Source organism: Theropithecus gelada, chromosome 12, assembly GCF_003255815.1.
Source record: "Theropithecus gelada isolate Dixy chromosome 12, Tgel_1.0, whole genome shotgun sequence".
Lineage (NCBI taxonomy): Eukaryota > Metazoa > Chordata > Mammalia > Primates > Cercopithecidae > Theropithecus > Theropithecus gelada.
Window position 1 is genome coordinate 53038092 of NC_037680.1, and position 14127 is coordinate 53052218.

Genomic DNA, 14127 nt, shown 5'->3' on the forward strand with positions numbered 1-14127 from the left:
CAGAATTAGCATAGAGAATGTGAATGTTTTACTTGTGCATAAACGATCTTTCCAGATCAAAGTTGAGGTCACTGGCAAGATAGTTTAGGTGAGCTCATTCTACAGTTATTTGCACATGCAAATTGGGGTTCCAATTTAAAAAATATTATTGCTTTTTGTTCATGAGAAGAGCTTTGATTAAATTCTTAAAATAAGAATATGAAAATAATTGAGCAATGTAGCTGTGCTAATAATACTCAGTTTTAATTAGCTCCTAAATATAATCAAAGCTAAAATGGATTTTGACGTACCCTTAACTGGATCTCAAATTGAGGAGAGATGAATTTGACTAAGAGAAGATTTTTACATTGTTGTCTATTACAGCTGAATTACCACTCTCTTTTGTCTGAAGAAAAACATTTTCTTCTCAATGAGGTATATATTTTTAAGACTGAAGACAACTGAAGCTTACAGCATATAGTATTTGGTTAGGGTTTTTTTTTGACTGCAGTTGCCAAACATTTGAGATTATAAAAATGATAGTACTACATAAAATAGACCTGCAGCAACACTGTTTATGGCACACGCAACAATATTATTTTCTGCTGTTTGGTGTGCAGGAGTTGTAAATAGGAAAATGTGTAAGCCATTAAATCTAGTAGCAATAGGACTCAAAGCAAGGTTTATTATACCAATGCCTGAAAAGCTTTACTTTTTTATCTCTGTGTGTTAAATTTTCGTGTTTGCAACAGTATTTTAGCTCTGGAGCTATTTATCTGGTAGCATCTTTGAGAAAAAGGAAATGGACAGATGTCCATAAACAAAGGGCTCCACCTGGTGGTAAAGAGGAGGTATGAAATGTTGATAAAGAGAACTAATGCTGCAAAGGCAAACAGATGGAAGAGCAACATTTTGTGTGTGTGTGTGTGTGTGTGTGTGTGTTGTGTGTGTGTGTCCGATAATGAATATGTTTCAAGGAAAGAGAATGACAAAATCCTCCAAATTTGGATTCCAATGTGGATACAGCCTTACAGCGAACATTATTTGATTATTTCTTTCACAGTCATTCCAATATGTTTACAAATTATTTTATTCAAAATACATACATCTGAACAGATGCTAACATATATGACCCTGACAAATACTAGGCACAACTGATGGCAAGCTATCCATATCGTCTGATCATCTTAGGTTTTAGTAGAATGCCATCTAGTAGACAGATTTAAACAAAGGAAGTGTTTGTTCCAACATGAGGGCGCCCTTTAGGTGGCTTTGTGGCTCACCTAGTTAGGAATACCTGGAAAGGATGTGGTGCAGAGCTCTGGGGAGGGAAGCAAAGGTTTCAAATCCATGAGTAAGAAACAGAACATTGCTCATTTTAAAATGTCATCTGTGGCTGAAGTGTTGAAGAATTTGAATCTACGTATTGTGATTCTTCCACCTTTTGAAACTCTAAAATTAGGCCAGGAATTACATATATCAAATACTATGCAAAATGTAAAACAGGCATGCCGTTTATGGCTCTCTACGTAAGGTGGAAATTAAATCTTCAGCCTCCAATAAAATTGTATTTCTGTAATAAAACTGCTGCACCTTGACTCTAGACTACATTGAATCCCAAATTAAACACTCCATTTGCTGTACTGTAACAAGCAAAAGGGTTTGCTACACTGAACAATATTACAGATAGGAAAAACGTATTCTCTTTTGCCTTACCACCTACGTAGAGACCACCAAAACAGGCTAATTCCTCATCTCTTCTTTCTCAGAACACAACATGTTTTGATACAAAAAATTTTAAAATTCCATCTTTCATTGCTAAAATTTATATTTCTTCCTAAATTCTATAAATCAGCATAGGTGACTAGGCCTAAAAAAAAGTCAATCAAGTAGGCTATTTACTACAAAATGTCTACTGCATTTCATAGGTAACTCAGGCTTATAAACAGAAACAGCTGGTGTGCTAAAGGCTAGGTACATTTCTTTATGCATTATGTATAATTCCCCATAATGTACATGCAACATTCACTCCACATCCGTATCTGAAGTGCACACATACTGCTACATAATCTATGAAAGTTTTAAACTTAGGATCTGCTAATACATATCTATTTATCTCACCCAGTGTTGATTTAGAAGAATTAGACCGGATGTTATTTTAAGCAGTCTAACTCTATAGGTTCTTTTTCCCCCACCATGTCATGACCCAGTCAACACTGACTTCTGGCCTTCGTAAAGTGTCTCTAATAGAAATGAAAGCCTACTCAGGCTGAGGAATAGAAAGCAATGAATACTAATGTTGCATCTTCTTAACTAAAGTGCAGGCGAACAAGACAGGAAGCTGTCGGTGCCTCTCTGCCTCGGCCGTCCTCCCTCGGCTCTGCCAAACCACCCTCTAGTGGACTGAGGGGGGAATTTCCTTTCCTGGTTGCCTCACTCTGCTATTCATTTAATAAATAAGCTCCCCTCCCCCTCTCTCAGGAGATGGTGGATATTATTAACCTTCAAGCACGACACAGCGAGATGAATGTTAATCATGAAGGGATTTCTCATCAAGTTTAATGGTGTAAGACATAGAGAAGTTGTGTTAGCAGTTTCAATCCTGCTAAAAATGCTAATTGTTATGTTTCATATGATAGGTAAGGATAATAGGAAAACTGCAACAGCTTTAGCATTTCCATTTGGAAGTTGTTGCCCATAGTTTTGAGGCAAATATAGAGGAAAAGAATATGGTCCTTAGTATGAATGACTTGTCAAGAGGCTAATTTAGGGCTACTTCTTTGGAGACATTGGAGATTTGAGGCTTGACATCCACTGAGCTCAAGTAAAGAGAATTTTTTGCTAGGAGGAACTAAAGCCAAAAGAAGACATTTTGGACCTAGAAAGAACATAAATCTGTGGTAAGGGATACAGAGGTTATAGTGTTGAGTACTGATCTTTTGAGCACTATCTTCTGCATTTTTCTCTGTGTTTCACTGGCACTCTTGCCAACATGTAGAAGTAATCTTTTTTTAAAGCAGTTATTTCATCCTGACCTAGGAATCATAATAAGTGCACTTAGGCGTCCTAGATAAGCCCCAAGAGAAATGCCATTTTTGTTTTTCTCAGCATGTCCCTTTCCTTGCCCCATGAGTTGTTACCCATGCTGTGGCATAAGGACACCTTACTGTCCCCAGCTTCAATGACCCCAGTCTTGCAGAGTTGGCTTCTCATGCAGCTCAGTTGTTTGTCCTGGTCCCTAACTGTTTGAGCTGGGGTTCTTTTGGGGCACATACACACACAGAAGTGGGGAGTCTGGAATGTTATATGAGCAATGTCTTCAGTGTATACTTTTACTTGACTTTGATTACCCTAAATTCTATCACTCAACCCTAAACTTCTATGGTAGCTCATGGTGTTACCTACAAATGAACTGGAAAGCATTTTGCTGCAAGGAAGCTTATCAATTGAATGTGGGCCTTGAAAAATTTCCTTGTAATTTCATAGTTTATGTGTTCAGTTTAGAAAGCATCTAAATGATAAATGCAAATTCAAAAATAATCCATTAAGGATATGAGCCTATGTGGATACGGACCATTTTAACTGTATTGTCCCAGTTTTCATATGTAGCCTTTGTCATCATTTTTTTTTACAGACTCCTATAAAATAGAGTCAACATAGAGAAGATATGTGAGTCTCCAGGTGCTAACATGAGATGTGATATCAACGACCAGCATTATTTTCCCATCAATAATGATAATTATACTAATTAGTCCAGGCATCACACCTGTGTAAAATCCTTATCCCTATTTTACAGATGAAGTCACTGAGACACCAAAGGTTAATTGCTTGCCCAAAGCCATGTAGCAACTTGGTGAGTACCAGTATTTAAAATCTTACACTCTTGCTTCCTTAACAATGGAACAAAATTACTGCTTGTATCACAGGAGATTGGTGTCAATGAACAATGGAGCAAAGGGGTCACATATTGCTTGTTTTAAAATTGTAGACTCTCTCATATTAATGGAGTCCTTTACTGTGTTTTCCAGGTTGAAGTTACTTTAGTGTCATAAAGCTCCACATATATACTTTTAGCAAAATCAGTAGTCACCCCATGCAGATGAAGAGATGGTAATTAGGGATGGGACAGACCCCAACATATCCTTCATTTGAAGATAGAATAAATTCAGCGAGATACCTAATTATTATCATCTACTTTCACAAAAACATATGTGATTTTTCCCCCTACCCAAATGTTTTAGTGAAAACTGCAACTGTGCATTAAAAGGCAGTTTTGCATGCATATATTCAGAGAACAATGTGGAGAATCTATCCCTTGGGATAAAAAAAACACCCAGCAACAACAAACTTGAAAACAGATGGTTCTGATACAGTCTGATGAGAATGTAAACAGGAAAATCTTTGTTGACTTATTTCATAGTAATCAGTAATAATTAGTTATTGTCTAGAGGTGAATTACAGATTTCACAAGCATGGCCACGAACAGCCTCTGAAAAGTGAAGCTAAATTTGTGACATCAGTGAGGAATTACTGACCCCTGCCAAACCCTCCTTATTAACATTTTTCTTGATTGACATAAAGGAATGAAACCTTGGAAGAGGATAATTTCTGCGATCTTTGTTTTTTCTTTTGTCATCATTTGATCATTTGATTTAGAGATATTAGACCCCTCTGACTAATCCATGAAAAAGAACTTAAAATTTCTCTACAGCTTAGAGAACTAAAGCTCTCCTTCCTTCCTTCCTTCCTTCCTTCCTTCCTTCCTTCCTTCCTTCCTTCCTTCCTTCCTTCCTTCCTTCCTTCTTTCCTTCCTTCCTTTTTCCCTCCCTCCCTCCCTTCCTTCCTCCCTCCCTGCCTTCCTTCCTTCCTTTCCTTCCTTATTTGAGGTGAGGGTGGGGCTTTTTTCTTAGATGAAGATAAAATATTTCCTCTTTAGAGTCTGGACTGGTGTTTCTATGTTCTCGTTGCATTTTTTGTCAAAGACTTCCTCTCCTGGTGGTTATTTAGATTCAGTAAACATCTAATGAATACTTCCTACTTGCCAAGCCCTGTGCTAGGCACTGGGGAAACAAAGATGAATCGAACATACTTTCTTCTTTTATGGGATCCACAGTTTAGTTGGAGAGGCAGGTTTGTAAATAACTAACTATCTCCCAGTTTGTTAAGAAGTAGGCAAGGGCTGGGTGCCATGGCTCATGCCTGTAATCCCAGCATTTTTCAGAGGATCACTTTAGCCCAGAAGTTTGAGACCAGCCTGGGCAACAAAGTGAGACTCCATCTCTTTAAAAAAAAAAATTAAAAAAAGATTAGCTAGGTGTGATAGTGTATGCCTGTTGTCCCAAATACATGGAAGGCTGAAGCAGGAGGATCGCTTGAGCCCAGGAGATCAAGGCTGAAGTGAGTTATGATTGCACCACTGCACTCCAGCCTGAACAACAGAGCAAGACCCTGTCTCAGGAAGAGGAAGAGGAAGAGGAGGAGGAGGAGGAAGGAGGGTGGGGGAGGGGGAAGGAGGATGGGGGAGTGAAACACAGAGGGAGGAGGATTGCCAGTGAAACACAGAGAAAAATGTAGAAGCTAGAAAAATGTAGAAGATAGAAAGGGAGGAGGAGGAGGAGGAAGGGGGGAAAGGAGGAAGGGAGAAGGAAGGAAGAAGGAGAAGGAAGGAAGAAGAAGAAGAAAGAAAGAAGTGGGAAAGATGGCATGGAGAGGAGTCAGGAGAAGGACTGAGCCTTTGTGGAGGAGATATTAGACCAGGTATTATGTAGTGCTATTACCAAGTCCTGACTGCAAAGATCACCAGGCTGTTGACTATGACACCCTGAATGAATAATGAACATTTAAATTGGTGGCCAATTCTTTGGATCAGGTGATTGTACACCATCAGTTGTGTGGGTAGCATGCAGACAAGATCATGGTATCCTGCCATGATCTAAAAGTTTGGAGAGGTGCCCTTCTTTTACAATACTTGTAATAGAAAATTTAGGCTGTACTCCTCCATGACAATGTGCCTTTGGAAAGAGTAGTCCCTTCTTTAATATGTAATTCAGCCATCTGAAAATACTTGTTATTAAAATAAACTAATACAAAGAGTCTATGACAAATAGTCTAGGCAGTACATCCTGGAAGCCCTTGGCTTTTATTCAACAATATTCAAGAGCTATTTAGTCAGTGCTTGTAACTTGTCAGACACTACTAGGCATGTGAATTAAGAGAATGAATGCTCTATGTAACTTCTCCTCTGTAGAACACAGAATCTGGTTGGGAAGGACAATATCAAACAGAAAATTACCCAAATTGTTTATTAATGAAAATGTGGTAAGTGCTGTTGAAAGCAGTAAATGCCGTTGTTTTGTCTACCCTGATTCTATTCTTCCAGTGACAGCATCTTGATTTTGTTTTTGAGAACTATCCTTCACCATTGCATGCAACCTTGATGAGACTCTTAGTCGAGGGGCTCTGCCCCTAGCTTGTGATTCAAGCTGGGCCAGTAAGATGCCGTTTTCCAGTAATGAGTGCTCTCTCTCTCTCTCTCTCTCTCTCTCGTTTCATAGTATAAAGATCTTCAAAGTTTGTATTTATGTTGGTCAAAAGTAATTGCATTTTTTACCATTACTTTTAATGATTAATCCTTCGCTTTTCCTTTCAGTTGAGAGTGACCCTTATATCCTTCCAACAAATTTCTTAAGTTTATCTATTAAGTTAACTGCTTGTAACCAGTTGTAGTATTTATAGCACTGCTTAAAAATCCAGGACTCAAATAACAAGTAAACTAAATTGTGGCATGATTTTGAGAGTTTGTTAGAGTTTAAGAGAATGCATTTTACTGACCGTGATGCTTGGAACATTCTATTTTGAACAGCATGAGTTGGTGACATAGGATTAATTTTCTTCTTGTGTCTGTAATAAATAACATTTCCATAATATCAGTAGTCATAATATCTATAAAACAAAATATAAATATTATAAACTTTGACAGTATAGAGCCATACCCTGACAGAAGTCCAGAGATGGTGAGGTGTGTTAACTTTCTTATCTGAGAGTATTAGGGTCAATAACTCTTTTCTAAAGCTGCTAGATCCAGAAATGAATACATCTATCCAACTGAAGAACTAAAAAGTCATGAGCTAAACCAAATTGGGGAGCAGGTGGAGAGGGAAGGAAGGCATATAAATGAATGAAATTCTTCATCTTTCATGCAGAGAAGTCAGTAGGTACTGACTACCTAAGACTGAAAAATCAGGAGAGAGAGATGCAGGCATATTATTTATTTGAAGTTAAAGTAGAAACCACTGGAAGAAATGAAATGTAAATTTATTAATAATGACTTCCTTTGGAGAATAGATGGTAGGAGAAGGGTCTAGATAGAGGGTATAATTTGACACAAACTTGGCTGCAGAAGATCTGGCATTCCAGAAATATATGCGTCATTAACCTAGTGATGGCATTAAGGAAGTGATATTATCCTGGGCTGTGTTAAGACGAGTATTATTTGCAGCTAGGAAATAACCCTTGTGTCAAATTTATTGTAGGTTGGGCTTTAATTTGAATATTACACTTTGGGTCTGTAACTTAAAACATATGCGGGAAAATTGCATAGAATCCACGTATAGAAGAGGAAAATGATGACAGGAATTGGAGACTATGTACACAAGGAAGGGAGGTGGGTTGTTTTTTCTGGAGAAGAGAAGGCTGAAGGGAGACAAAATTAACAACCTATGGACAGTGAGGTGGAACTCTGGAGAACACCAGTCAACCTTCTCCATCTCACTGGACTGAACAGAAGAAAATGGGTTTAGACTGCATCAGGAGAAAGTCTGTTTTTAACACACAGGAAGACTTGATGACCTGTGGTTGTGACTGAACATGGGAACAGGATACCCTAAGAACTTTTGGAGTACTTTAGGAATAAGATAGAAATATTCATTTTTATAATAAGGGTTTGTATTAGACTTGAGGACCCTTTAGATATAACAATCACATTCTATAGTTAGATGTCTGTGAACTTACATATGGAGAAAGGTTAACGATCAAGTGGTCTAAATAGTCTCACCTTGGCTGTGGTTCCCAGGTAATATCTCATTAGGGGAAAAAAATCAATATTCACATTTTTTTTTCTTTGAAGTACTATGCTATCTACTGGTTCTTTTAAAATATATATGCATGTACATATATATAACTTTATATATCATATTTCAAGGGAAATTCATATAGTCTTAGGAGCAATAGTTATCAAATTCAAAGTTTGCACCATTAAAATATTCATGGTTTACTTTTCTAACAAAAGCAATTAAGATTTTGATGCTGAAAATCTTCAAAAACACAGAAAGCACAGGAAATATCTTTTTTTTTTTTCATTAAAACATGAGCAAGCAAACGAAAACACACAAACAAATTTGGACCTGTCTTATCATGACTGCTGCTAAGGTGGTCCAGCTGGGTTTCCCTGTAGCCAGAATCTGATCCCCTACGCTCATTCTTTCAGGAAGGAGGTGTGAGTGCCTGATTAGCTGTGTCTTTATCTTTCCTCCTCACTGCAATTGGATCTCACTTACCCAGTCTCTGACACTTATGTCTTGAAACAATTATTAGAAATGTGGTGATGGAGTATTGACTTACCTGGCACGTAAGTCGAGGTTAATCCCTTTTGAAAGCTGGTTGTATAATCTGTGCCTAGGCAGCCGTGGCTCTGGCACATTTAGTTAAGACACTAACACTAACATCTAGATGTTGGTTCAGGCATTTGTATTCAACACCTGGATAGGATTCTTCAACTTTGGTCTTTGGGTCTGAAGAAAACCCCTATCTACCTAAAGCTCATAGTTGCTTGAGATTTGGTGTGGGAGGGCAGAAAGGGAGGAGTGAAGGGAATGACTGTTGGTTCCTTAATCAATAGAGGCTGCCACAACAGGATTCCTGAGCTAAAGGAAGTTTGAAAATTTCAGACCATGTTGATTGCAGGTGAGAGACACCTTGCGGGCCAAATCTTCCTATCCATGTATACACTTGAGTGATGGACACACATACCTCATTTTATTGCACTTTGCTTTATTGTGCTTCACAGATTTTTTTTATTATATCTGTTATGGTGATCTTGTGATAAGTGATCTTTGATGTTTCTATTGTAGTTATTTTGGGACACCACTAACTGTGCTCATATGAAATGGCAAACTTAACTCTTAAGTGTTGGGTGTGTTGTAACAATATATCGTGTGTTTCGAAGTAGCTAGAAGAGAGGACTCCAGATGTTGCCAACACAGAAAGGATAAATACTTGAGGTGATGTGATGGATACCCTAAATACCTGACTTGATCATTCATTATATTATACATATTGTGCATGTAACAAAATATGAAATACCACACATACCCCATAAACATGTACAAATACTATGTATCAATTAAAAAAAAATGTGGTTATTCAAAAGTAGGTCCAGCCTCAGGCATGGTTAATCGGGCTCCAGCTCCTTTGCTCTGAGGTTCTCTTTATTCTCTTTATTCTTTGCTTTTCCACGTATCAGCCTCATTTTCAGGCTGACTCTTCTCACGGTCACAAGAAAGCTGCTGTAAACCCTGGGGCTGCAGCCTCCCCATTCACCTATGGGATAGAAACCGCTGGTTCCCACAATCAGAGAACAAGTGTCCTGAGGTTTGCTCTGACTGGACTGGTGCAAACTGCAAACCAAACACAGCGGCAGGTGGGATAAGACAATAAAGATTGCCTTAGACCAGCAGGGCCCTCCTCTGAAACTGACGATGGGGTCAGTCTCACCTAAACCTCATGACTGCTGTACAACAAAAGAAAATCTGGAATTAATAATAGGGTGGAGGGGGAATGGATCCTGGGAGAACAACCAACAAATGTCCACAGTCTTTTGGGCTCTGGGTAAGGCTTCCTGTGTCGGAAATCCCTGGGAAAGTAGAATGTTCCTTACCAATGGAGACAGAAGATTCCCATCAGCCTGGTCAGGTGTCAGGGGCTGGGTGTCAGACAATTTGATTAAAGAAAATAAATAAATGGGTATTTCTTGTGAAAAAAAATGTTGTGTCTATTCTTACTGCTCCACTGATTGGCCTGTTCTCCAGTCCCTCTCCCTCTACTAGAGCCTCCCTATTCCCTGAGATACAATAATATTCAAATTAGGCTAACTAATGACTTACAGTGGCCTCTAAGTGTTAAAGTGAAGGGAAGAGTCACATGTTCCTCCCTTTAAATCAAAAGCTAGAAATGATCAGTGAGGAAGCCATGTTGAAAGTTGAGACAGGCCAAAAGCTCTGCCTCTTGTGTCAAACATTTAGCCAAGCTGTGAATGCAAAGGAAAAGTTCTTGAAGGACATGAAAAATGCTACTCTAGTGAACACATGAATGATAAGAAAATGAGACAGCCTTATTGCTGATAGGGGAAAGTTTGGGTGGTCTCGGTAGAAGATCAGTTCAGCCACAACATTCCCTTAAGCCAAAGCCTAATTCAGAACAAGGCCTTAACTCTCTTTAATTCTGTGAAGAGCGTGTGTAGTGCATGCTACAGAGAAATCTTTCATGAAAGAGTCAATGGATATGGCAAACCTCATTGCTGTCTTATTTTAAGAAATTGCCACAGCCACCCCGACCTTCAACATCCAGCACCCTGGTTAGTCAGCAGCCATCAACATCAAGGCAAGTCCTTTCAGTGGCAAAAAGATTACAACTCACTGAAGGCTCAGATGATTGTTAGCTTTTTAAATTATTATTATTTTTTATTTTTTTATTTTTTAGTAATAAAGTATTTTTAAATTAAGGTGTGTACATTGTGCTATTAGACATAATGCTATTGCATGCTTAGTAGACCACAGTAGAGTATAAACATAACTTTTATATGTTTGGGAAACCAAAAAATGTGTGCAATTAGTGTTATTGCAGTGGCCTAGTACCCAACCCACAATACTGCCTATGCATGTCTGCATTCCTCTCCTCTCCTGTCAGTGCACTTCTCACTCTAACCAGCACCTCTTTCCATTCTTCTTGAACCCTTGCATCAGAATGATGCTCTGGTTCTCTTAATTTTCCCTGGAAAAGAGATGCTTTATCTGTAACTCTACTATGAATCAAATGGAGATAAGGAATAGGTAGGAGCTGCGGCTCTCATTTATTTCGCTGCTATTTCAACGTGCTTAAATTTTTTAACCCTTCTGCCCACTCACTATTTGCTGGTTACAGAGGTTGGATGCACATCTGTCCTGTGCAAACACATGAATACACATCATATAGTCACTCCCCAGCTCTGCATACTGAGCTCAAAGAATTTCAGAGCTAGAAGGAAGCAATACAATTTTAAGCTCCGAATTTGCAGTTGAAAAATCAAGACCCAGAGAGACTGGATGTATTGCCCAACACCATATAGCTGCTTACTACAGATCTAAGACTAGAACCCAGGTCATTTATTTCCTAGGATCCTGCTGCTTCCTCCAGAAAGGATGGTCTGAGACGCCAACAGCAGCTGGATGTTCTCATCAGTCCTCCCGGTTCTGTTCTGCTCTGAAGTTGTCAGAGGCATGGAAACATTCTCTGATGAGCCACTGGTTCCCACAGTTGATAGTCTAATATTTAAGAAAAGCCACTATTATGAGGTCTTTCCTGAAACTTAGCATGGTTACTAAATAGACCTGTAGCACTAATATTTACATAGTAACCAGTGGCTTACAGAAGAAAGTATATGCAGACAAAAGTTACTTTGTTATGACACCAATTAATTCTTTCTGTTTCTCATTTTAGTTTTTAAAAATCTCAAAAAGCAAATGATTCTTGCTCATTTCGTTTCAGTTTTCTTGTCTATAAAATAAAGCAATATGTGATGGTCTCTAAGATCCTTTCAAAACCCTCAAAACGTGGATATCTGCATTTGGGTTTTCTGAAGAGCTAAGATTTGGGTACTTTGCCTTAATTTTGAATACTTCATAATGAAGCCTTTCTAAAGTATTCTCCCTCACCTGTTGTCATGCACAGTGTAGGCAGAACACTTTGAATCTTTTCTTCGTGGGCCAGGATCAGGTGTATGGGAACACCCATGGGGCTGAATTCTGCACCAGTGGCGATGTCCTCAGGGATTAAAACAACATTCAGACCACTGGCTTTTTCAGTTATTTTATCAGAAGTGATATAATTTCTGAAAAAGCAGAACAACAAGAAGAAGATAAGTGAAAAAGGCTCAAAGGCCGCTAATGAGTGGGAAAATTGGCCAGTGGCTAAAAGCCAAGTGCCTTCTTGCAACTAAAATGCCTTCATTATTTTTTCTGCCACTGAAGGAGGTAGAACAGAACATTTATACTTACCACCTGAGCAGCTTTCTGACTGGAAGAAACATGAAGAGGCAGACACATGTGAGCTTTAAAGGGTAGGGAGCCGTCAGGAGGATGATGGTTGCCTCCAGGGTGAAGAGGCTCCTAGGGGTGAACGGCTTGTTGTCCAGTTATATTGTCAACCAGGGTTTGTGACAGCCTGGCTCACTCATGTAGAATGTTTATACATGATATAATTCACAGGACTCTAAGTTCCCAAATATCCTCTGCCATCAACAGTTGATTCTAATCTCTTGTTCTAGGAGCTGCATGACCTCCTCCCACCACTCCTGATGTCACTTGTGTGAGGAAATGACTTGATATGCTCTCTCCTTAGCAGGGGGTTGGGAGGGGTGGACACTGAGGACCAGGACAGCAAAAGATTACCCTCTAGTCATATCTCACATCTGTATCTGTCTGTGACACAGCCAATCCACTCGACCTAGTTATTTTCACAATTTCATGTTAGCTCCAGTTATAGAAGCTTGAAAACATTAAAGATATTCTTTACACTCTAAATAGAAAACAGATATATATATAATGCATATTTATATGCAATATATACATATTTAATGTGGGTATCTCTATCTATCTATCAATCAATCAATCAATTAATCAATCACAGACAAAGGTAGAAGCAGAGATGCAAATCCAAGAAGCCCAGAGACATTATTCTATGTCCTTTTTACTACTTTCCACAAGTAATGATCTACATCTCCATGAGTTTTCCTTGTTTGGGAGTCTGAACTGTGCTTTTAGAGACCCTCACTCTGAGGAGACTAACTTTAAGTTTTCATTTATATTCATTAACAAGAACATAAAAGCACCCTACCGAGGACGTCTGAAAACTAAAGTTGATTGCAGTGCTCCACACCCAGCCCCTGCCTGCTTGGTTGCAATAGTCACTTGTGGTCTAGTTTATGTAATAGCTAGAGAGGTTAGCATCCCCTTTGACAAGGATGGAAGAGACCCTTAGGCCTGACAAATAAAATAAAAAAATAGCTGTAAAACCAGTAAAGATTGTACTAAATGCTGTCTCGTGAAAAAAATAAAAATAAAAAAAGGATATAAAGAAAAGCCGGAGCATTCTAGCCAGTTGTCTAATTCTGGAAAATCGTATAACTTCTCTGGGTCTTGTTTTCTGTGTCTATAAAAGGAGCTTGGAATTTTCTATGATTCTAAGCAGCTGGGCATTAAGCTTATCGACGACCACACCTGTGGCACAAATGTGTTTTTGGAATAGTAGTAGGTGCTGAATTTGTCAGAAATTGTTTGAATGAGGAATGGATGGATAGGGCGACTTCTGCCCATCAAGCCAGAAAAAGTGTGTTGACTTTTGTCACTTGAAGGCGCCTGATTAGTGTATCAGAGACGAAGCCTGCCCTCTAGCTTTGCCATGGAATCAATCTCACTCTGGGGCATGGTCCAGATCATACTGTGGAAGTAGTAAGGGAGCAGGACTACATTTTTGCCAAGGGGAACCCAGAGCAGTGTTATGCTGCCTTCACTGGGAAGTGGAAAATTCCATTGCAATGAGCAAGACCATCTCTCAATGCACAGGATCCACTTTGAGTCGATTTCCAGGTACCCTCCTTTGTTTGATCAAGTTTGTTAAAGAGCCTCTTCCTTATGATTTGGCTTGCTGGCTAGATCCATCTATAGGGAGAGAAGAAGCTGGAGTATTTTTGTTTCTGTGACAGGTATACCTCACTGTAAATTTTTAAAAAGGAGAGTAGATTGTATTAGCATGGAGAGGGAATTTAAAGGGATAGAACATACTAGAGAAACATTGAAGGGTAGAGGAGTGGCAGAAAATTGGGCCAAAAGGGCATCA

General features: G+C 38.9%; 1 non-coding gene across 1 annotated transcript; it reads left to right on the top strand.

The window, feature by feature from the left end:
- The first annotated feature begins 13209 nt into the window (after nucleotides 1-13209).
- Nucleotides 13210-13331, top strand: LOC112636824. Its single transcript, XR_003122296.1, has one exon. It is a non-coding gene; the product is annotated as a U6atac minor spliceosomal RNA (small nuclear RNA).
- The last annotated feature ends 796 nt before the right edge of the window (nucleotides 13332-14127 follow it).